This window comes from Oryx dammah, unplaced genomic scaffold, assembly GCF_014754425.2.
Source record: "Oryx dammah isolate SB20612 unplaced genomic scaffold, SCBI_Odam_1.1 HiC_scaffold_21, whole genome shotgun sequence".
NCBI lineage: Eukaryota > Metazoa > Chordata > Mammalia > Artiodactyla > Bovidae > Oryx > Oryx dammah.
The window spans coordinates 22338260-22363778 of NW_024070205.1; the positions used below are offsets into that span (position 1 = coordinate 22338260).

At 44.0% G+C, this 25519-nt stretch overlaps 1 long non-coding RNA gene across 1 annotated transcript in view; it reads right to left on the reverse strand.

Moving 5' to 3' along the window:
• Positions 1–471: 471 nt before the first annotated feature.
• Positions 472–25519, reverse strand: part of LOC120880538 — a 45881-nt gene continuing 20833 nt past the window's right edge. The window contains exon 2 of the long non-coding RNA XR_005725054.1: positions 472–672. This is a non-coding gene — a long non-coding RNA (uncharacterized LOC120880538). The remainder of the gene's footprint in view (positions 673–25519) is intronic.

A 25519-nucleotide genomic window follows, 5' to 3' on the forward strand; every position in this document is an offset into this window, starting at 1 on the left:
TATCCCAGAACCAGTTGTCTGTCAGCTTTTCCTTCCTCGGGCTCTCATTTGGGGGTACAGTAACTTAAGGACTGGTCTTGGGTCATAGGTCAATTTTATGATGCACCTGAAGCTCCTTCTGCTCACTCTGCTCTGCATGAATTCTGGTCTGTGACATTACCCTTTCTCACCTATGGCTACCTGCCTCCTCTGAGTTCCCTGTATACATCCCTTTTCCCAGGAGAATAACTCTCGGGAACCCTCCACCACTGCCCTGGGAAGACTTCCGAGCACGACTCTGTTCTCTGATGCAGGAACAGCTCTATTCTCTTAGAGTGGAACGCTCATTTCTGGGCTATGCCCCCCCCACACCCTACCCCCTGCCAAGAGGGCAAGGACTTTTCTGATCTGACCAAGTGACCCTGCCTGGTATTATCTAGTGAAACTTCACTTCATTGGAGACATTATCACCCAGTCAAGGAAGAAATGAAATTACTCTGAAGTTAGAAATTGAATTAATTAAAACAATTATCACTATCATCCCTGGGAGTGAGATGGAGCTGTTAGGTAAGATTGTGGTTGTTTTTTTTTTTTTTTTTCCTTCCTCTCTCTGGATGAAAGAAGAATCTTCTCTTTTTCTTTCCATTTTGAGCCTCAATAAGTAGAAAAGTAGCGGCACATTTCTGAAGAGGGCTGGAAAATGAAAAAAGAACGATAATTCATTATTCAGTAATCAACTTCTCTGGCAAACACAGCAGATTCTGCAGAGAACACAGGGATGTGGGTTGGGTCGGCGGGGAGGCAAACTCAGACTCTGCCCAGCTTACACCTCTGGGGCAGATGCTCTCCACAGAGACCTTACTAAGAGGAGGAAGATGGGGAACCAGCATGCGGTACCACTCTTCACAGGCTCTCTACCTCTGTACAGCACATTAATATGCAGAGTCATTGTTTTATGGGCCAGTACTCCCTCCTCCCCAAATCCCACTCTCAGATTAAGAAGTCACTGTATAATCACATGCCTTAAGGTTCCAGAATGGATTCCTCTCCACTGGGACCTCTGAGCACAGAGAAAGGGAGCGTCTTTGTAAGAGGACACGCCTATGAAGCAGCTTCTGTTCTTCACTCTCTTCTGTGCTCTCCTGCTGGGCAGGATTCCAGGATGGTCTCCAAGATCCCCATCCTTTCCCACATATTCAGGCAAGCACCGATCTAGGTCTTTGAAGCGTGTTGTGAAAGGATCTTGCAGACATCATTAAGGTCCAAAATCAATTGACTTTAAAGAAAAGAGTATGCTGGGGAAATCTGACCTAACCAGAGGAACTCTTAAAAGGCACTGGGTTGTTCCTAAAGAGTTTGAAGTATGAGAGGGATTTAACAGCAGGGAGGCTCTCCATCACTGGCTTTGAAAATGGAGGGGCCAGGGAATGAGAATTATGGGTGACCTCTAGGAGCTGTGAGGAGCCCGTGGCTGATAGTCAACAAGGACCCAGGGGCCTTAGTCAGTGCTGTGACCTTAAGAAACTGAATTCTGCCACAACCACATGAGCTTAGAAAAGGTCCCTGAGCTTCAGATGAGACTGCAGCCTGGCTGATACCTTGAGTTTAGCCTTGAGGGACCCATGTGCAGAGAACACACCCATGCTGTGCTAGGACCTCTGACATCATTCAGAACTGTGAGCTGATGAATGAGTTTTTAAAACCATTAAGACTGTAGTTGAGATGGTTGGATGGCATCACCAACTTGATGGACATGAGTTTGAGCAAGCTGTTGGAGTTGGCGATGGACAGGGAAGCCTGGCGTGCTGAAGTCCATGGGGTCGCAAAGAGTCGGACACGACCGAGCAGCGGAACTGAAGCATGTGGTTGTTTGCTGTGAAGCAACAGTCAACTGACTGAGCTCTCATGGACCCCCACAGCCGTCTGCCAACAGAGCCAGACCACTGACACAGTCCACTCTGTGCAGTGTTTCCAGGTGTGCCCTTGTGCCATGGCTCTCGCAGGTTTGTTGTTTTTTAGTTGCTAAGTCATGTCTCTTTGCAACTTCATGATCTGCTGGAAGCCTTCCTGTCCTTCACCATCTTCTAGAGTTTGCTCAAACTCATGTCAGTTGAGTCAGTGATGCCATTTAACCATCTCATCCTCTGTTGTCCCCTTCTCCCACCTTCATTCTTTCCCAGCATCAGGGTCTTTTCCACTGAGTCGACTCTTCACATCAGGCGGCCAAAGAATTGGAGCTTCAGCGTCAGCATCAGTCCTTCCACTGAATATTCAGGGTTGATTTCCTTTAGGATTGATTGGTTTGATCTCCTTGCTGTCCAAGGGACTCTCAAGATTTTTCTCCAGCATCACAGTTCAAAAGCATCAATTCTTCGGCACTCAGCCTTCTTTATGGTTCTACTCTCATACCCATACATGACTACTGGAAAAACCGTAGCTTTGACAATGTGGACCTTGGTCAGCAAAGTAGTGTCTCTGCTTTGTAATATGCTGCCTAGGTTTGTCATAGCTTTGAAGCCCCTCAAAGTTGGGGACTATGAATGTCTCACCTAAGGGGGGATTGTGGGGTGGTTATGAACACTAAAGTCAAGCATTTTATCTAAATAGCTGATTCTGTTCTATCAGCTACTTCAGGCAAATTCATCCCCTGAATTTTATGTTTGTTATTCTTAAGATAAAGCAAATAACAACTACCTCTCAGGATCACTGTAAGGATTAAATGAAACAATCATAGGAAACTAAATGCTGCTGCTGCTGCTGCTGAGTCGCTTCAGTCATGTCTGACTCTGTGCGACCCCATAGACGGCAGCCCACCCGGCTCCCCTGTCCCTGGGATTCTCCAGGCAAGAACGCTGGAGTGGGCTGCCATTTCCTTCTCCAATGCATGAAAATGAAAAGTGAAAGTGAAGTCACTCAGCCATGTCCGACTCTTCACGACCCCATGGACTGCAGCCCAGGTATATGGCAATTATTACTTGCTTTTAACTCATAAGCAGGTATTAAGCAATTACTCTGTGCCCAGTTAGGATCTATGCTAGGTGCTAGGGTAGGATGACAAATGACACCAAGACCTAGCCTTCAGGGATTTACAATCAATCCAATCTCCCATGGTGCCTGGGGCAGTGTTCTGTCCAAAGAAGGGACTCAGTGTCTTGGAGTGACTAGTATTGGGCAGTGGGTTATGGCCACACCCAGGCCTTACCTAGAGTCCTCCAGAAGGTACAACAGAAGACTCTAGGTGCTTTTATGCATGATCCCAAGCATATTTCAGAAAATCATAGAGTCACTGTGAAGATTAATTCTCCAACTTGAGAATATGAATCGCCTGAAAGGCCTTATTAAAATATAGACTCAGGGCACCACCCAAGACAGAGGAAGCTCCTGATGTGTATTTCATTAGCATGGCACATTGGTCCTATTTCCTTTTATCTCTTATTATGTGACAGACTCCCTCAAAACATAGAGGGTCTATACAACAGTCATGTTATTACGTGTACAGGTTTTGTGGGTCATGAATTTAGGCAAGACTTGACTAGCTAGATCTTCTGTTCCATGGGATGCTGACCAAGGATCCTTGGTGGTGGTCAGGTAGCAGATGAGCCAGTCTGGAGGGCCCAGGTGGCTTCACTTCATATATATAGATGTCTCCTATCTGGGAATTTCAGTCTCCCAGAAAGAGTGTCCCAAGAAACAGAGGAACCTGCCAATTTCTCAAGGGTTTGGTCCCAACACTGGCTTAGTACATGTCCTCAGTGTCTTATTGGAGTCACAGATCCCACCCAGAGCCAATAGGCAGAAACACAGACCAATGGGAAGAATGTAAAAAAATTATGACCATATTTAATCTGCCACATAACCTAAGAAAAGTTAGGAAATAACTGTTTTTCAAGAATATTAAATGGCTAAAGCCTCCAATATGGACAGTTTCTGGGTATTCTAGAGCAGAGATCAGCAAAGTTTTTGTGTAAAGGGCCAAATAGTAAATATATTATGCTTTGTGAGCCACATATAGTCTCTGTCACATATTCTTTTTTGTTTTATTTTCAATTTTTTTTAAAAAAAATGTTCTAACCATTTTCAGACTGTGGACTATACCAAAACAGGCTGCAGACCAGGTTTGACCCATGGGCTGTAGTTTGTCAGCCCCTGTTCTAGAATAATCTTTCATGACACAGAGGCTGGCTGAACTGTGTGTTTAGTGACAACCGCTACCCACTGTATTCCGTAAGTAATAGTAACTCAGAATCTTAGAGCTAGAAAGGACCATGAGAGTGACCTATGCCAATCCATCCATTCTACAGATGTGGAAACCAAGGTCCAGAGAGGTTAAGAGACAAGGCAGAAGAATGATGCTAATTAATGATAGACCCACAGATGTGGGTGGACCGCCACAGATGGACCTCCTCACTTCTAATCCAGTGCTCTTCCCAATGCATCAGACTGTTCTAAAACTGCTGCTTTCCTAGTCAACAGAAATATCAGATTTCTAGGGGTAAGGGTTAGATGTAACAGTTGGTAAATATGCTTGGACCCTAGGCCCTCAGGGAGAAGGTGATGGCACCCTACTCCAGTACCCTTGCCTGGAAAAGTCCATGGATGGAGGAGCCTGGTAGGCTGCAGTCCATGGGGTCGTGAAGAGTTGGACATGACTGAGTGGCTTCACTTTCACTTTTCACTTTTATGCATTGGAGAAGGAAATGGCAACCCACTCCAGTGTTCTTGCCTGGAGAATCCCAGGGACGGGGGAGCCTGGTAGGCTGCTGTCTATGGGGTCACACAGAGTTGGACACAACTGAAATGACTTAGCAGCAGCAGGCCCTTGGAGCATGTTTTCCCATGGCTGTGGTCAAAGTTGTGAGTGTGAGGCAAGTTTGTGGCAGTACTGCTTGGCCTGTCACTGCCTCAATTCAGTTCAGCTGCTCAGTTGTGTCTGACTCTCTGTGACCCCATGGACTACAGCATGCCAGGCTTTCCTGTTCATCACCAACTCCTGAACTTGCTCAAACTCATGTCCATTGAGTCGGTGATGCCATCCAACCATCTCATCCTCTATTGTCCCCTTCTCCTCCTGCCTTCAATCTTTCCCAGCATCATTGTCTTTTCCAATGAGTCAGTTCTTCACATCAGGTAGCCAAAATATTGGAGCTTCAAGCATCAGCCCTACCAATGAATATTCAGGATGATTTCCTTTAGGATAGGCTGGTTTGATCTCCTTGCAGTCAAGAGGACTCTCAAGAGTCTTTTCCAACACCACAGTTCAAAAGCATCAATTCTTCGATGCTCAGCTTTCTTTATAGTCAAGAACCAATTTGACCAAGAACCAACCACCAACTCCTACATCCATGCATGACTACAGGAAAAACCATAGCCTTGACAGACCTTTGTTGTCAAAGTAATGTCTCTGCTTTTTAATATGCTGTCCAGGTTTGTCATAGCTTTTCTTCCCAGGAGCAAGCATCTTTTAATTTCATGGCTGTAATCACCATATGCAATAATTTGGGGACCCAAAAAATAGTCTGTCACTGTTTCCATTGTTTCCCCATCTATTTGCCACGAAGTGATGAAAACGAAGATCATGGCATCCGGTCCCATCACTTTATGGCAAATAGATGGGGAAACAGTGCAAATAGTGTCAGACTGTATTTTCTGGGGCTCCAAAATCACTGCAGATTGTGACTGCAGCCATGAAATTAAAAGACGCTTACTCCTTGGAAGGAAAGTTATGACCAACCTAGATAGCATATTCAAAAGCAGAGATATTACTTTGCCAACAAAGGTCTGTCTAGTCAAGGCTTTGGTTTTTCCAGTACTCATGTATGGATGTGAGAGTTGAACTGTGAAGAAAGCTGAGCACTGAAGAATTGATGCTTTTGAACTGTGGTGTTGGAGAAGACTCTTCAGAGTCCCTTGGACTGCAAGGAGATCCAACCAGTCCATTCTAAAGGAGATCAGCCCTGGGTGTTCTTTGGAAGGAATGATGCTAAAGCTGAAACTCCAGTACTTTGGCCACCTGATGAGAAGAGTTGACTCATTGGAAAAGACTCTGATGCTGGGAGGGATTGGAGGCAGGAGGAGAAGGGGACAACAGAGGATGAGATGGCTGGATGGCATCATCGACTCGAAGGACGTGAGTTTGAGTGAACTCTGGGAGTGGGTGATGGACAGGGAGGCCTGGTGTGCTGCGATTCATGGGGTCGCAAAGAGTCGGACACAACTGAGTGACTGAAATGAACTGAACTGATGACACCAAATGCCATGAGCTTAGTTTTCTGAATGTTGAGTTTTAAGCCCACATTTTCACTCTATTCTTTCACTTTCTTCAAGAGGCTCTTTAGTTTTTCTTCTCTTTCTGCCCTAAGGGTGGTGTCATCTGCATATCTGAGGTTATTGATATTTCTCCTGGCAATCTTGATTCCAGCTTGTGCTTCTTGATTCCAGCCCGGCATTTCACATGATCTACTGTGCATATAAGTTAAATAAGCAGGGTGGCAGTATACAGCCTTGACATACTCCTTTCCCAATTTGGAACTAGTCCATTTTTCCATGTCTGGTTCTTACTGTTGCTTCTTGACCTGCATACTGATTTCTCAGGAGGCAGGTAAGATGGTCTGGTATTCCCATCTCTTTCAGAATTTTCCACAATTTGTTGTAGTCCACACAGTCAAAGGCTTTGACAGTCAATAAAGCAGAAGTGTATGTTTTTTTGGAACTCTTGCTTTTTTTTTGATCCAACAGATGTTGGCAATTTGCTCTCTGGTTCTTCTGCCTTTCTAGATCCAGCTTGAACATCTGGAAATTCATAGTTCACATACTATTGAAACTTGGCTTGGAGAATTTTGAGCATTACATTGCTAGCATGTGAGATGAGTTCAATTGTGCAGTAGTTTGAACATTCTTTGGCATTGCCTTTCTTTGGGATTGGAATGAAAACTGACCTTTTCCAGTCCTGTGGCCACTGCTGAGTTTTCCAAATTTGCTGGTATATTGAGTGCAGCATTTACAGAGCATCATCTTTTAGGATTTGAAATAGCTTGATTATCTCTGCCTACTGGCTGAAAAACAGCATGTAATCTATTGCTTCTACCAGGACAGATCATCACCAGCTAGGGGTACAGAACAGGTAAAGAAACAGGGTATGGAGAGCTTACTCATGGATCTGCAAGAGGTCAACTGGGATAACCATGCCTCCCACTGGAGAAAAGCTGTCAGGGTTTGAAGAATCACTTATGTCCTTCCCAGGTGGCTCAGTGGTGAAGAATCCACCTGCCAGTGCAGGAGACACAGGTTTGATCCCTGAGCTGGAAAGTTCCCCTGGAGGAGGAAATTGAAACCCACCCCAGTATTCTTCCCTAGGAAATCTCATGAACAGAGGAACCTCGCAAGCCCCAATCCATGTGGTCGCAAAAGAGTCAGACACAACCTAGAGACTAAACAACAACAAATGTCCTTAGAGGGAAGAGTCATATAGGGGAGATTCTCACTTTGCTAAGTTCCTCCAAAAGCCTCTGATCTACTAGTAACTGTTCGTATACACCATGCTCTTGTGTCACCATGCCTTTGTGTGGCAGTCTCTTCTGTCTGGGATGCAACCTGCATGCCTTTTTGGAAAACTTAAGTATAAGTAGTATCTCCTCTAAGAAGCCTTCCCTGACCTTCTTAAGAAGATTAAGACACTTATCCTAGACTCTCATACCTTTTAAATTTTATGTAAATAATATAAATAATCTGTCCCTAAGTCACTTGCTGAGCTTAACACTAATGGTAGCTATTTCCGTTTCATGCCTTTTTTTGTAGAGATTATCTAATTGTGTTGTACTATAATTGTTTATTTTCATGTCAGCTTCCATATTAGACTGTAAACTAATTGATGGTGGAGACAAGAGTTGTTTGTTCATGTCAACATTTTTTCATTGCTGGTTTTGTAATCAATTGAAATGTTCCCATGAGGAATTTATTAAGTATAGTTGACCCTTGAACCACATAACTTTGAATTGTGTGGGTTCACTTACAAGTGGATTTTTTTTTTTTGCACTAATTGCATACTATACAATCGGAGGTTGACTGAATATGTAGATGCAGAACCACAGATGCCCAGAGCAGACTGTAACTCAGATTTTCTTTGCATGGAAAATGGAGGGGTGGGGTGCCACATTGTCCAAAAGTAAACTGCATTCTCATTTGAGTCTTAAATGTTAGAACCATTTCTTTAAAGAGATGCTTAGGCATAATTCTGTTCCACTGGCTTTGCAAGTCTTATCTTTTAAGTTATGATTTGGATATACCCGTATCTCCTCCTCCATGTCCTAAATATTGAGCCTCTGAACTAATCATATAATACGTTCTGGTTCTTTCAAAGGAAAGCACACACGGTCAACAGTTGGCTTTTGATAGCTTGTTTCATGAAATATTTGAGGACATTTGCTTAACATATAACTCATACTGTAGAGGAATATCATTACAAACTCCTGCTGGGGTCTTCTCGGCTATATCTTGGCAATCCTAGCTGCTCTTCACAGGATCATGTGCTTTGATTTAGAGTAATTAGACACTGGCCGATCATTACCCCTTTCTGCATATCAGTTTTGTTTCTTATATTGATTCCTGCATTTTGCTCACATGATATGAGCTTTGATTAAATTACCTTGACCTCTTGCAATTGCAATGCAGAATATCAAGGCACCTTTGTTTTTCCAACAGTTTGAGTAGACGACCAGTTGGTTAATATTGATATGGATTGTAGGCCCTTAGAGAGATGAGTTCTCATTCAAAAGAAGGATGCTTTGCTTGTCTGCTTGCAGGCAGAAGGGAGGTTTGGCGGTTGGTACAGCACTTCCCGGCTGCCCATCCCTACAGCTATGCTGCTGTTGTTTTGCTGCTGTTAAAAATAACTAGTTGGAGGGAGAGTGTGGGCTTGCAGCGGTATCAGACTATGTAGAGAGATTTAAAATGCTGTGAACGTGTTCAGACTTTCCCCAGCTCTCAGGAACCTCCTATTGCTCACTGGCTTCTCACAGGCGAGTATCATTAAGCAGACAACATAGATCACAGGGGAAGGACAGCACCAGAGTAGGGACGAAGACTTTTTGTGTACAACGTGTACTTGTCTTTAGTTCAGTGATTTTGCTTGTTTTAGATCTAGTAGAATTTCTCCCATTCCCAGAATCTGGGGGTGGAAGAGGGGGTGCTTCGTGTATGACATTAATTGACCTCGTGCCATTGCGTTTTGGCAAATGTCATGGCTACAGAAATGTTGGAGTGCTCACAGTGGACAAATAAAGAAACAGATATTTATACAGGACTCCTATAATAGAGACCAAGGACTGGTGATAGAGAGAAGCCTTTGTGATTTTCTACAGCAGCTGTATCTCATGTTGTGACTGTGGACATTTTACTTCCTGACTTTGAACCTCAGTGTCCCTCTTTGTAAACTGGGGGCAATTTAGCACTTTGCCTGGCTCCTCACATATCATTTAGCTCATTATAGCCTATAGAGGTCAGGGTTGGCCTGAGGCAAAAGTGTTCACATGCATATTGCTTGGAAGTCCACTTCCAATGCCAATTCTGTGCTTCTGGATGAGAACTCAGAGACAAGACACAGTGAACCTCTGAATGTCTCCACTTTACCTCCAGCTCTCGGGTGCAGAATGAATGTCAAATTGGATTCCAGGGATCCCCCAGCAGGAAATTGGCATAGGACATGGGTGATACAGTTTGGGGGTTGGTAAGATTGGTATGGGGAGCAGCTGCCCAAACAGTGGTGCAGTAAAAAGTCTGCCTGCCAATGCAGGAGAAACAGTTTCGATCTCTGGATAGGGACGATCCCTTGGAGGAGGAAATGGCAACCCACCGCAGTATTCTTGCCTAAAAAATTCCATGGACAGAGAGCCTGCCTGGCTACAGTCCATGGGGTCACAAAGAGTTGGATGCAACTGAGCGACGAAGCACACAGACATGTGGGTGATGGTACCTATGCTTCGTGAGTCCCTATTCAGGGGCCCAAATGACTGACAGGGTTCCTGTCCAACTCCACACACTTCCTGAAGGGCTGGCCATGGTTGTCTGGCAGGAACATGTAGAGGAACATAGCTGATGCTAAGACACAAGATATGTGAAGGCTTTTGCTCACACCCCACTCCTGAACAGGAGTAAGAGTTCCCATTCTCTGGAGGTGAGAAGAAGGAGCTTCTTTGAGAAGGGTATCTAGAAAGGTATCCCTTCAGTGTTATTTTCCCCTAGAAGAAATAACAGAAATCCCCACTCTTTGGAAATAGAAAAGAGAAAAAACAGAGAAGGATCCCATAGATACAGTATCTGGCATATCAGGATGCCCTTGATAACTTTTGGAGGTGAAACAGGCAGAAGCTGGAGGTGGAGAAAGAAAAGAGAGAGAAGTAGAGAGGGGTGAGAGAAGAGGGCAGGGCAGGGAGGGAGTTAGAGAGTCAGTAAACGTCTGCAGTAAAACACTTGAAATCAGAGTCAGCAACCGCAGCCCATAAGCCAAATCCAGCCCACCACCTGTTTTTCCACAGCCCATGAGTTACAAATCGTTTCTGCATATTTAAATGAAAAAAATCAACTGAGGAATAATATTTGGTGCCGTGTGAAAATTATATGAGCTCCGAATGTCAGTGTCCATAAATAAAGTTCTCTTGGAGTGGGGCTGTACCCATTGGTTATTAACTACCACCGCCTTTGCGCCCCGGCGCCCCAGCAGCAGAGTTGAGCAGGTGGACAGAGGCTGTATGGCCCCCAAATCAACAAAATTGACTATCTGCCCCTTTCCTGGCAGATTTGCTATCTGCTGACCCCTGCATTAGATAGCATCTTAAACATTGGTCTGTCCATTGAATTTAGCAGTCTCAATTTCCCACAAGAAGTGCTTAGCAGCTCTTTGTTATTATGTATCTTTTCTGGTAAATCGAGAGGGCCAGTGCTGCAAAAACCCAAACAGAAAGGCCTTCACGTTCTCTCTCTGGCTCTGCCCTGACCCTCAGCCACCTGCATTCCTCGTAGGTACATCTCACACTGCTCTTTTTGGAAGCCAGCCTGCTTCCAATGTACGCGAGATTTTTATTTGAGCAATCCCATGAGGACAATATCCAACTTCTTGAAATATCACAGAAAAATAAAGTTATATATGGAAATATGTGTGAAACGTGTTACAATGATTTCCATTTCTTACAAAGAAACTATAAGCGCAGCACAGCCATATTTGAATAATTGAATGTATATTAATCACAGTACGATATGTCATGTTATTAAACTTCATCATAATAGTGACTGTCTGATAGCATATGGTATAGATGGTCTCTGGCTAATTAATCACACTTGTGGTATATGTTTTGTATTGCTGCAGTGAATACCGCTATATTTGAACAGTTGCTGTACCTCGGAAAGCACATATTAGGTATTCAAAGATGCCTGTTCTCCCTAGTGGCATTTTTCATCCTGTTAACACTTGCAAAATGGCTGTTGGATAAGAAACTAACATTCCCCAACCTAGAACTGTCTTGATTCCCACTACTTTCCACCAACTAGATCTCTCTCTAATTAGGTTCCTGTGTAAACTAGCCATTTTTTTTAATAGTTTTTTTTTTTTTTTCTGGCAGTTCGCTTTGCTTTTGACTGGCTGAATCCTCATGTATTCCCTGAGGAACTTGTTACATAATCCAAAGGCAGGTTTTTTAACTCAGGGGAATCTAGTTCAGTTGGAAGGACAGGAATATATTGAGAGAGAGAAAGAGGGAGCAATAAAATAGTTATAAGACTGCCTCGCATAGAAGCTTCTTGTGAGCTCCAGGAGGCGAGTGGGCAGGTGCTGAATTGGCCGCTAAGAGGTGGAGGGAAATCAGAGCCATGGTGGACGGTTGGGTTAGGGAAGGAAGAGAGGCAGGGATGTTTTTCTGAACAACTGTGTATGAAAAGAAGATGGGAGCAGGTTTAAGGTCAGAGAGATGAAATGGCAAATGATGTGTGCTCAGTCGTGTTCGACTCTTTGCAATCCCATGGCTTGTAGCCCACTAGGCTCATCTGTCCATGGAATTTTCCAAACAAGAATACTGGAGTGGGCTGCCATTTCCTTTTCCAGGGGATCTTCCCAGCCCAGGGATCGAATCTGCATCCGTCTCTCCTGTCTCCTGCACTGGCAGGCAGTTCTTCACTGCTGCACCAGAACATGTTTAGACGAAAGTGTGAAAGGAAAAGAAGGAAGAGTCTGTGGGTCTAGATGTGATCTGAGACAGAGTGGTCCACATGCGAATATGGTTTTTCCTGCTAGGTGTGCTCGGAGAGAACCACTGTGCAAAGAGGTTGGGTGTGCCAGAGAAAGAGCTTGTCAAAGAGTATTTAAGGCCAGGGATGGAGTTGGATTTGTGAGCACACATTGTGTGGGCATTGGGAAGGAGAGAAAATAGAAGGAAAAGGGCTGTGGGGAAAGGCATTAATTGCTTCTCGCCTGTTCTATAACCTGACCATAAACACAGTTTCCCCATCAGGCTTTTTAATGGACCGTTGAGGTGGACGCGTGGCTCTGTGCCCTGTCAGGAGTGATGGTATTGAGGTGGACAGCCCTGGGGCTCTGCTTCCCCCTTGCTGTTCATCATGTCTGAATTAAAAAGGGAATTGTTTGGACAAGCCTGCTAAATGAATGTTTTTCCAGCGTTAGTGGGAGAGCATAAGGAGCTCCCATTGGATAGAAACAGCATCTAACCACCTCAGGCTGTGCCGGGAGAGAAAATTTATATAACATCATTCACATAGCATCTTTCCTCTGCTTCCCTGGTTTCCTGCATCTCAGATTGGTCTAAAGCATCTGTCCAAAACTGCCCAGGGTTGAACTTACCCTGCATCCATTTCCTAAATTGTCCAAAACCATCAGTCCTGTTTGGACACTCTGATTTGGTCCTGCTCCAGCAAGATTGTGAGTGACCGTGTTTTCATTTGAATGTGTGTGTGTGTATGTGTATACACATGTGTGATGGCAAAACATGTGCCCGTTCAGTCTCTCAGCCATGTCCAACTTTTTGTGACTCCCTGGACTGTAGCCCACCAGGCTCCTCTCTCTGAGCAAGAATGCTGGAGTTGGTTGTCATTTCCTACTCCAGAGAATCTGCTTGACCCAGGGATCAAACCCGCATCTCTAGCGACTTCTGCATTGGCAGGCAGATTCTTTACCACTGAGCCACCTGGGAAGCCACACACACACACACACACACACACACACACACACACACACACACAGAGAGACACACATACAGACACACACACAGACACATACAGACACACAGACACACACAGACACACACACACAGACACACACAGAGACAGACACACACAGACAGACAGACACACACACACACACAAAGTGTGTAGTGCTGAAAAGAGAGAACTCTGGTTGTAAAGACTCTCCAAAGATTCAATTCCTATAGGAAAGTGTTCAAGCAAAATTATCTGCATGAGGTTTTTTCCTTCTCTGTAAAAGTTACATTAAGCCACAGGAATCCCAGCTCCAGGGATATTTGTAGTTGTTCCATACCCAGTCTGTTTTCCAGTGGAATATACTGAGGAAGCCAAATAAAAGTAAGCAGAATTGTCCAAGGCTGTGTTATACAGGACAATGTCCAATGAATAGTTTTGGGTCTGTACGTTTGGAAGGGGAAGAGGAAGCCACTGGGGAAGGGGGAGACCAGGACCAGCAGCTCATCTCAGGGGAGAGGTGCTGGGATTCTTGTGTGTCTTGGAGCAGGTCTCTCTGAAGCTGCCTAGTGAGTGGAGTGGGGGGCCAGCGTGGGGACTGCACACCTCAGCAGCAGAAAGGCATGGAAGGAGAAGCTGACATGGGGCTGGAGAGAAACCTGCTCTGCCAGTAGAGAGGGTGGGGCCAAGGAGGAGAGAAATGGTTGTCGTGGCCAAAAGCATTCCTCGGTTCTGCTTGCTCCATTAACTCTGCAGAAGGAGGGCCTCGGTCCCAGCCAGTGCAGTGCAGGTGTGAACGCTCAAGTCATCAGTTGGAAAATTGGGCCCTGGAGGCGGGAGCCGCCAGCTGCTCTGTGATGGGCTCTAATGCCTTCCAAGTCAAGGCTGAGCCCAGTATCCCTACCCTGGCGCCCCTTTCTCAGCAGTGTACTTGGCCCCCTACTGCCATCCTCCTCCCTCCAACCCTTTGCAGCGTCCCATGTAATTTGCTTGTAACAAGCCTCATAAAGTTTGATCGTGCTTGCTAGGCTAGGACTGCAGACAGACCAGAGGAGTGAGCTTGTGTTTCTGGCAGTGGAGCACGAGGGTTAATGCAAGTCCCAGAGGGAGCTGCCTGCCTGGGCTTTTTCAGGAATGGGAGGCAATTTAACAACCTTCAGGCTTTCAAGGTGCCGGCAAAGGAAAACCTGACCTGCTGTTGGTGGGCTATATAGCCACATTCTTTGAATTCTCATGGTTTTTCAGCTCCTTTGACAAGTCCCCCTCTCTCTTCTCGGCCCTCATCTCCTGGGACCTTCAAATCATCATGAAGCCAAACCTTTATTGTCATCTCATTGCCTTGAACCATTGGCCCAGCCAGCATTTCACTGTCCTTCCCATCACTCTCCATCCTCCCAACCTCTCTTAATTCCTTTTTGGTATGCTGTCGTATACCCCTCTTCCTCCTTCACCAAAAACCCTCACTTCCTACTACCCACCCTCCCCGTACTCCTGTCTTCTCCCTCCTTTTCTGTCCCTCCTTCCATCTCTCTAGCTTTCCCATGTCCTCTGTACTTTCCTGGACATCTGCCATAGGCTTATTGGCTTGGCCTCTCTGTGGTACATGGACAGATGGACAGAGACCAGAGCAATGAAGCAGATAATTTCCCAAGGTGAACTAAAAGGCTTTACTCTTGATTCTTTCAATCCACCCAAGGCACTTCTCAATTTAGCAAACATGTGTGGTACATCACTATGAACAGCCACCATGTTAAACTGTGGGCCTTCACTCTACTGTTTACCTTGGACTCTGAATCACCACAACTTTTACTACGCATATTATTACTAGACCACCTTTTGCAAATAGTTCTGTTATGAATTTGCAAGCTTATTAAATAACTCTTCCAATATTATCCATTCAAATAAATGCATCTTTGTTGGGTACCTTCTATGTGGCAGTCATTATGCTAATTACTGGAGACATAAAGTGCTCTTCATGGGACTTACAAAAATCTTTGGAATAGTCAGGCCCCAGAATTATCATTGGCTAGTCCAAGATTACAGAGGTAATGAATGTACAGCTTGGATTCTTTTTTCCATTAGAGCTAGTTTTTTACCTACCTGTGTCTCCTGCATTTTCTATATGACCGATAAGGTTTAGCACAACGCTTAATGTGCCAGAAAGAGGCATCACTACTTGTTGGATGACTACAAGTAGTATAACAAGTTGGAGGGTGGGGTTTGGTGGTGGGAAAGATTAGCAAATGAGTTCTCTGCTCCTCACCTGGCGGCAGTGGACCTGAGCTATCTGACATCTCTTAAAAACACCACACAACAAAATGGTTCCTTGTTTCTTTGTTTGTTTTTGGCTGCACTGGGTCTTCGTTGCTGGGCGCAGTCTTCTAGATGTGGGGCACAGGCTTCTCATTGCGGTAGCTCCTCTTGTTGCAGAGCACGGGTTCTAGAGCATGTGGGCTTCAGTAGTTGTGGTGCCTGGGTTTAGTTGCCCCGCAGCATGTGGGGGACAGTCCCTGACTAGGAATTGAACTCATGTCCCCTACATTGGTAGATGGATGCTTAACCACTGGACTACTAGGGAAGTCCCTGGCTTTCCTTTAGAGTTCATTCCTCTACTTGCCCTCTCTCTCAATTTTCCCCACTTTTATCTCTCGCAGGATTCCCCAGGAATTGTCCCTTTCCATTTAAAAATTTCTATTTTCCAGACTAAACCTATGCCAAGTTAGCTTTCTAGGACACTATCCCCCTGTCAAAGCTAGCACCTGGAAGCCAGGCTTTGCCCCCAGCTCAAGGAGGATCCAGGCCCTCTCCTTTTCCATTGTTGCCCATGTTGCCCAAGGGCTTCCACGTAGAGGAGCCACGGATGTGAGCGGATCTCAAAGCCTTCAAGGAACATGGCCACGCTCCTTGTCCCATACTGTCTGAGCCCGCACCAGAATACCTTTAACTCTCCTTTTTTGGTAATATGGGCTCTTTCCAGCAAGCACCTCAAGACTTCCAGTTTCTGCTCTCTGCCCAGTTCCACACCCACATTGTTAGGTATTTGTTACAGCAGTATCCCACGATCAATACCAATTTCTGTCTTAGTCTGCTGAGGCTGCTATAACAAAATACCACAGACCGGGTGGCTTATACAACAGGAATTTATTTCTCACAGTTCTGGAGGCTGGGAAATCTAAGATCAAGGTGCTGTCATAGTTGGTTCTGTTTGGGGAGGGCTCCCTTGCAGATGGCTGTCTTCTTGTTGTACCTCACACGGCAGACAGAGATCTCATGTCTCTTCCTTTCCTTATAAGGGCAGTAGTCCCATGATGAGGTCCTCTCATAACCTCATGTAACTCTAATGCCTCTCCCAAAGGCCTTCTCTCCGAATGCTAGTGCAATGGGGATGAGGGCTTCAATGCATGAATTCTTGAGGGAACACAAATATTCATTCTATACCCATAGGTAAGGGCTTCCCAGGTGACTCAGTGGTAAAGAGTCCATCTACCAATGCAGGAGATGCAAATTGAATCCCTGGATCAGGAACATCCCCTGGAAGAGGAAATGGCAACTCACTCCCGTATTCTTGCCTGAAAAGTCCCACAGACAGAGGAGCCTGGCAGACTACAGTCCATGGGGTCGCAAAGAGTTGAATGCAGCTAAGCACACATGCACATAGATAAGATACGCTCTATAACTGTGGTTGGGCAATGGGATTAGAGTCTTTATCTCACAAGAACTCAAAGGACCATTTGTCAGCAAATCCTTACCCCTCAAAACTTCTTGGTTCTAGAACAAAGTACCATAGTTCCATCTTTCAAAATGTAGAGTTGTGAGAGATGGAGGTAGGGAAGGGTCGGATTTTTGCTTTTAAGGAGTTACTGGAAATGATTTATTCATTTATTCATTCTTTCGGTGAGGGGGACAGTGGGTTATGGAAGAGGGGCAAGTAAAGGATAATAGAGAGGAAAGCCTGTGGCATATCAGGAAAGCCCTCAGGTGTCACACTGGAGAGTCTGGTCTTCTTGTCACACCCAGACTTCTAGACTCAAGGAAGTGACCAGCCAGTCACTGCCACAGAATCTCTTCTGCCACTAAGCATTTGGGATACAAGGGTGGCTTCAAAAACAACTTCTCAAGTGCCTAATTGATTGTCAGATGGCAATGCCACCTCCACCTATGAAGACACTCTCAAGTCAAAGCTTCAAGGACATTCCTCCCATCATGTTGAGCTTGTCTGCAATAAAAGAAAAGAGTAGGCGATCTCTAGCAGGGTATTATACTCTCTTTGAGGACTGCAGTTATATCACTAACCTATTTTAAACAAGGACTCACCCACCCCACTGCCAAAAAAAAGAAAACTTATGTTTTCAGAGGCACCTGCTGTATCTATTCTCTGTTGATGCCAGAGATTTTTAGGAATGAAGTGTTCCATAGCTGTAATTTTTAAAATACCACCTAAAACATGGCTCCATTGTTCTTCTGCCTGACACTACAGTTTCTATTCTCTCCCATAAGTCCCTTCTTAACAGAAAAAGGGCAAGAATCATTCCAGAGCTGAGGCCAGAAAAGACCTCACTGAATATATCTGTTTGCTTTTTAAACATCATTATAGGAGCCTCTAGAAATTCCATGTGTTCTATTTGCCGAAGAGCCTTGAGTTCTCAATGAAGTTGAGTTTACAGATGCTCCAAGGGAATTTTATGTCCCTCACCACACACCCAGGGACAGGCACCACTGACTCTTTTCTCAGTGTGTGTGTGTGTGTGTGTTAGTCGCTCAGTCATGTCCAACTCTCTGTGACCCTCATGGACTGTAGCCCTCCAGGCTTCTCCTTCTCCCTTCCAGGCAAGAATACTGGAGTGGGTCGCTATTTCCTTCTCAAATATATATATATAGCTTTTGGCGAAAGTAAAACACTTATTTCTGTTAATTGTGGGCCATTTTCTGTTCACCTTAACTTTTTTCCAGTCCAATTTTGCCATTCAGTCTCTGCCATAAGACAGTCACATTTGAAAGTAGAAGAAGGAACTTTTGAAAGAGAAGGAAAGGATTTCTGGGTGAGAAGACTCAGACTGCTATGAAGGGTAGCAAGAACTTTACAGATTTTATCCTCATGACAACCGGAGAGGGGAGGGCAAGTAAAAGCATCTCCATTTCACAAATGCGGTTACAGGAACTCGGAAAATTTGAATAATTTCCCCGAGATCACAAAGGTGGGAAGTAGCAGACTGGATTCCACAGGTGTGCACACAGGCTTCTAATTAGTATCTGTGGATTTGAAACCCGTGTGTCATAGTAGCTGGGGGAAGAGAAGGCTTTCTCTGATTAATTTGGGAGAGTGATTAATGAGGGATGTAAAATTTGATAAAAAGAAGATGCCATCAGATTTGTTTTTTTTTTTAATATTCTTTTTTTTAAATTTATTTATTTATTTTTAATTTTGCCATCAGATTTGTAAAGTGCTTTTCTACCTTAGAAAACCTTCTGCAGCTCTTTTCTCGTAAGACAGAAGGACCAAATGAAGTATGGATGTTCCAGGCAAAGAAACTGCCACTTGCCAGGATCATTTATTGAATTAGGGACAGACTAGGGGATGAACCTGGGCTCCTGGTACCTAAGTCAGAGACTTCAGCACTGCAACTGTGCTTCACAAGTTTTGTTATTCTTCAAAAGCAGTACAGATTTCCAGAGACCACCCCACATCCACTGTATCACTGTTTCTGGGATTGGGGATGCTTTGTCCTGGCACCAAGTTTGTGAACATTTGCACTATTTTCTTGTTTTTTGGCTACTTAGACATGTCCCCAGAGAGCAATGGCAACCCACTCCAGTACTCTTGCCTGGAAAATCCCATGGGCGGAGGAGCCTGGTAGGCTGCAGTCCATTGGGTCTCGAAGAGTCGGACATGACTGAGCGACTTCACTTTCACTTTTCACTTTCATGCATTGGAGAAGGAAATGGCAACCCACTCCAGTGTTCTTGCCTGGAGAATCCCAGGGACGGGGGAGCCTGGTGGGCTGCCGTCTATGGGGTCACACAGAGTCGGACACAACTGAAGCGACTTAGTAGCAGCAGCAGCAGCAGCAGCAGCAGCAATGTCCCTTCTGTGAACTGAGGTGAAACCCCTAAGCCTCCTCTAAGACACTGGTGTCTTTAATCCATACAGTGACTATTCAACAACAGAAACAGGAAAATACCCCTTGTTGGCTCTCATTTTCCACAAACCTCACTGTTAGCTCATTCTTCCTTATGTCTAGCTATAGCTTTTCTTTATTCAAGTGTTTTTTTTAAATTAATTTTCTCATCATTAGGAATAGAGAACATATGATTGCCATCTTTCTTGTAATAGCAGTCCCTGTAATTGAAAGCACCTCTTCTTTCTTCAGAATCTTCTACCTCAGACTGATTTCTTGCCCTTGTAGCATCAGAGTTATGAAGTATTTTTAGACTAAGGCAATTCTGAGTTGTGGACCCTGAGGAGAACTTCAGAGAGACGTCCTGAAGATATACATTTATTTTTTTGATGTGATAAATTTTGATTAATATTCTTAAAGACTCACACTAATTTCACTTAAGAAAACATACATTTCAATTTCCGTTTGTTGCCCTATATTTCATTTTTTAAAAACCTAACCTAAAGTTATAAAGCATATAAAACTGAAAACAAATTTTAAAATCACTGATCACAGTGATATACTACAAAAATCACTGAAAGTGACCAGACTTCTTTTACCCATTGCTCAATCCAGATTTACAGCTGCCCAATACCTAGAGGGAAGGGTGAGTCAGACAAGCTCATATTTTTTCTCACTTTTCTGTAACCTCTTTCCCCTCTTACAAGAAAGAAAGTGTCAAGTAAAAAGTGAGAAAACACCCTCTCTCCCTACCCCCATACAAAATAACCCAAACTATTTATTTTACCAAATCCCTAGGAGGTAATTCTAGTTTGGACTTAAAAAGAATGTTCTTGTGTATATTTCCTCATGTCATAAAAGATCACAGTAATGCCCTGGGTCGGGGCAGGGTGGTGGGGGGGGACACATCTTTGGGAGCTACAACAAGGCTAACAGAGAGGAGCAGAGATCTCCATCCACAGTTAAGTCACTTTGACCACATGGTCCTCCTCTTGTTGTTTATTCATTAGGTTGTGTCCAACTCTTTTATGACCCCATGGCCTGTGGCCCCTCTGGCCATGAGATTCTCCAGGCAAAAATACTAGAGTAGGTTGCCATTTCCTTCTCCAGGGGATCTTCCCTACCCAGGGATTGAACCCACATCTCCTTCACTGGCATGTGGATTCTTTACCACCTGCACCTCCTGGGAAGCCCACTCCTCTTCCAGCACTTGGATCATAATTGTGTTCACTTAGTTGGTGACACCTCTGGTAGAACTAGGGGCTTGGGACTTCCTTGTCTCTCTTGTTGTATTCTAAAAAGTTTATTAAATGTATGCATTAGCACCAGATTCAATACCCAGTCAAATTCTAAGTTCTGAATCCAGCAAAAAAAAAAAAAATTATAATAATGTGTAGTTAACTGCTGTTTATTTCCTCTTACTCTACCTTTTCCTTCTGCTTGTTAGAAAATTTTAGATATTTGGAAATAGCCAACTGAAAAAATAAACTCATTGAAGAAGGTGTTCATGTCAGCACAGTTTTCCTTCCCAGTTCTACAAACAGAAGCTCCACAGGCAGAATTATTCAGCAAAGAAGCCTGGAAGCCCCGTGGAGAAGGAAGTAGTGACATTAACACGTGGGATTGGCACACAGAGTAAGTGCCTGTCGGCAGGAAATATGTACAGACATGGTGCTTTATGACCCGTAGATGCCAGTCTTCCCATCACCAGCCAACTTTATCTGGAAAGACCATTCTGCCTGATGTCCTAAATGTCACAGACAAAAAAGAGCTTTTTTGTTCCTAAAGAATCATTTCCTTACTCAAGGCTTTGGGCTGTCAATGCATAAAATCTACAAAAAAATAAAAACAAGAAACAAAACGAAAAAACCGAACCTGGGAAAGACATCAATGGCAACACCTTCCTCTAGCTCAGGGGATCAGAGCTGTAAAGGAAGACACGACAGACATAGCCAACCCCTTTCCATCACAGCCAAAAAACAAATGTGCCTTGCAGATGCCTTGGACTGCAATGGACATTTGGCTCAGGACTGCCTACATTTGTTTCACAGTCAACCTCACACATACCCTGACAGGAGCAATCAAATGGTCTCTCTTCTGCTGTACTCTGAGCATATACACACTCAACTGAGCAGATCAGATGTTCCACTATCTACCCTAGGAAACTTCAGGAAGGGAAAATGCACAAACATCTCTTCCACCTAGTAAGTCTTCTTTGAGAATCATGGTTATAATGGCTTTACAGAAAGAGATGGATGATTGAAAAGCAGTTTCTTCAAATTAAGACATCACTATTCTGTTGCAGCCTAGAATGCCAATCAGATCAAGACAACACAAGCAAACTCCTTGACTCCTTAGACTATGAATCGATGAGATACTATCTGGTGTCTCCTGCTGGAGGAAACGTCTTGAATCTCCACATGCACACGTTATCACAGAAATATACCCAAGAGGCATCCCCAAAGGTTGGCCTAATGACACACAGTTTCTGGTGGCTTTCTCCCTTCCGTTTTGGCATTCCCACTTTCCTGCCTTCCTACCTTCTGTGTTGTTGTCCAAGAATGATACCCTCTTTAGACCTGACCTTTTGTTCCTTCCTGAGGTGATTCCATGAGGATCTAAAGTTCTGCTTGCTTTCTACCAGCCTAATTGGAATTGAGTTAACCATGGCTGGCTGTTTCATGTTGCAAGTTTTTGTGCTAGTATCATTCCCAGGTGACATTATCCTTTAAAACTTTTGTTGGTTTTGAAATCTGAAGAAATGGCGATTGTGGCTGTGACGACAGAGTTAGGTCTATAGGAACCACATGCAAATGGTGATCAGGAGTTCTCATTTCTACAAAGACTCCTAAATTCTAAAGCTTTCTTCAAAAGATGATACCTGTATGCAATTCTTCTTTTCAATCTAATCCAGCAAATATGTTGCTGGTAGTAACAGAGCTGTGTTCTGGTACATCACGGACCCAGGTACTACAGAGGAATGAAAGAGGTATGTCTTGTTTTCTTCAAGGCACCTGTTGGTGCAGATGAGATTTGACAACATCTGAAATGGCCACAGAGCAGTAGGATAAAACTCAAAATCAGACACTAAATTCTGTTGCAGAGCTGACAATACTACACAAGTTCAAAGTGGGATCAATCAATATGAATGGCTATTCTGGAGGGTGAGTGGGTTAGCAGTTGACAGGCAGAAGGGGCAAGCCATTCAATGTATGGAAAATGTGCTCAACTACAGTAGGGATCAGAGCTAACTCAAAGCTGATGCTCTGAGCTGTCTCTAAGCACTGAGTGAAAGGCTGCCTCTTTTGAATTGTATTTTGTACCTTCAGGTGGCTCCCAAGGTGAAGGTGAGACAAGAAGCCATTTGCCCACGAGCAGGCCATCAACACTGTCCGTGCTGGTGATCTCAGAGCCTGGTTCTCCATGCACAGCATGAGCAAATAGCTACGCCAAATGGGAAGTGAAATATTTCCAAATGATCAAGTGCCCAAGGTCAACTGTTCAATCCTGGGTAGACCAGTTGGCTCTGCCTGTTTCACAACATAAGTGTGTGCTTTCTAATATCAGGTCAACTGTTCCATGTTAGATATAAGAAGTCTAGAGAACATAAATGAGTTGTGAAGAATCTGCCACCACTGTAAAAATATCCACAGTTTTACACTGGCTGTTTACCCATGTTGTGTTGGCAATCTCAAAGCTTTTTTTTTATCTGTTTGTTTTTGTTTCTATAGAGCACATCATTAAAACATACTCATAATAGCAGTATAGCATAGTGGCTGAGTGTAGGCAACCCACATTGCTGGGTTAAAATCCTAGCTCTTCTCTTTAGCTGAATGACTTTAAACAAGCTACTTGATGCAATTGTGCCTCAGCTTCTGTCAATTTGAAAAATAGGGATGATGATAATAATATTTTAATAAGATTATTTGGGGGAATAAATGAGATAGTACATGTGCAAGGATTAGAAGACTGCCCTGGTATGTTGGGCATGCAATAAATAGCAAGTCATCACTAGGATGATGGTCATTATTCATCCAGAAGGGATATTACAGAGCATCTAGTTAAATAATACCATTTTTACAAATAAGGAAACTCAATTCTCCAGAGGTAAAGTGACTTTCTGAGGCACATTAGTTAAGTGGGTACTAGTACCCTTGGCTCCTGACTCATTAAAAATACAATGTACGTACATGCATTATCTTTTTCATTAACAAAACACATTCACATATATTTTTCCCCAAACTCTCCCTGTTACACCACGTTGCCTCTCCTAAACTGAATGCTGAAACATTTTTCAGACACCCAAGTATCAGAGTTCCACAAGCTATGGTTCTCAGTGAGATCTGGAAAGAGGTATTTGTGTAGTGAGATGAGAGAAGGGCATGGAGAGGCCATGTCCCAACATGAGGGACAAATATGAGGACAAATATGAGGCCTTTGGTGCTGTGGCAAAGTTGTGTTCCATTATTAATTTGCTACGGTGTTAATTTGGTCATTTTTGTGGGCAGCAGAGAGCATTCCTTCAGGGGGAGCTGCAGTGAGATATGCCGTGAGCCCAACTGTCCCAACAGGCTGTCAAGACAGTGCCTGTTTCTGTCTGGTGATTAGGAGCCATGGCTACAATGACACCAGGTTTGCTGCATTTTTTTCTTTCTTTTTTAAAATATTTATTTAGCTGTCTCGGGTCTTATTTGTGGCACGTGGGATCTTTAGTTGCAGCTTGTGAATTCTGAGTTGAGGCTTGTGGTTTCTGAGTTGAGGCTTGTGGCATATAGTTCCCTGACCAGGGACTGAATCTGAGCCCCCTGCTTTGGGAGTGCAGAGTCCTAGCCCCTGAACCACCAAGGAAGCCCTATTTCTTCTTTCTTAAAGAACTTAATCCGGCCTTCATGAAACAGTATCAGCTTGTCTTTGATCACTTGAAGTCCACCTCTTCCTCCGCCCTGTCCCTTGCCTGAATCATCCCACCTCCACAATGACTAACCAGCTGTGTCACAGTCATCCATTTAGGGGTGTCCTTTTGATGGAGTGTAGCTGTCTTGTACAGGCCTCAAACTCCTCGGACACTTCTATTTTTCTTCAAGCAGAAGGAGAAACTATGTTTTACCAGAACTTCTTCAAGGGAGACCATTGTGCATTTGAAACGAATCACTTAGGCTGGTGAGATGAGACGTCACATTTATGTTACATTACATAACAGTAGCCTGGTGGAGTATTCAAATTTGAGGCAGAATTACATGGGATATTAGAGGACAAAAGGGATGACTCTGGGTGTGGGAATTCTGTATGAGGCACACAGTGGAAGTATGAGAGAGTTATATCTGGTAAGAAGAGGTACTTTGCTATGGGGCAGGGGGTGAAATATAACTCTGCTTTCTGTTTTGCTTATGGTTCTTCAATAAAATCTATTCACAAACATGAACAGGATTTCTTTTGAAAAACAATGAAGAAGCTGATATTGACATACAGTCTGGTAAAGACAAGACAAAGACATTCTGCCCAGTTGGTGGAAACCAGAGGGCAGGAGAGAATTTGAATAAAAAAAGAGCTGAGCTACCCAGTGACAATGTAAACAGTAGAACTCTTCTTTCTAACAGTAATTAGCTAATCCTTAGTAAGAATGACTGTCCTAATTTTGGAAACATTTTTGTTCACAAGATGTACATTGTAGACTGAACTGTGTCCTTCCAAAATACATAAGTTGAAACTTTGAGCTCCAATGTGATAGAAAGTGGAGATAGACACTTCGGTGAGGTAACGAGTTCAATGAGGTTGTAAGAGTGGGGCCCTAATCTGATAAGATTGGTGTCCTTATAAGCAGAAGAAGAGACACCAGAGAGTTCTGTCTCTTTGCACACACAAAGGAAAGGCTGTAAGAGGACAAAATGAGAAGGCAGCTGTATACAAGCCAAAAGGAGGAGCCTCTTCCTTAAACCAGCCCTGATGGCAACTTGACCTTGGACTTCCAGCCTCCACAACTGTGAGAGAAGACATTTCTATTGGTTGAACCACTAAGTCTATGGTATTTTGTCACGGCAGCCTGAGCAGGCTAATACAATGTGTTGTTCCATTTAAAGAACACGCTCTCTGTCAGTGTTGGATATGGATTCATAGTAATTTTTCCCACTTATTCTTTTACCTAGCATACTGTTCCAATCAGTGTCCTCTCCTCTCCTGTCATCTTAACTCTTTATATAAGGCTATTTAGCTGGTGGACAGGAATGGTTTTC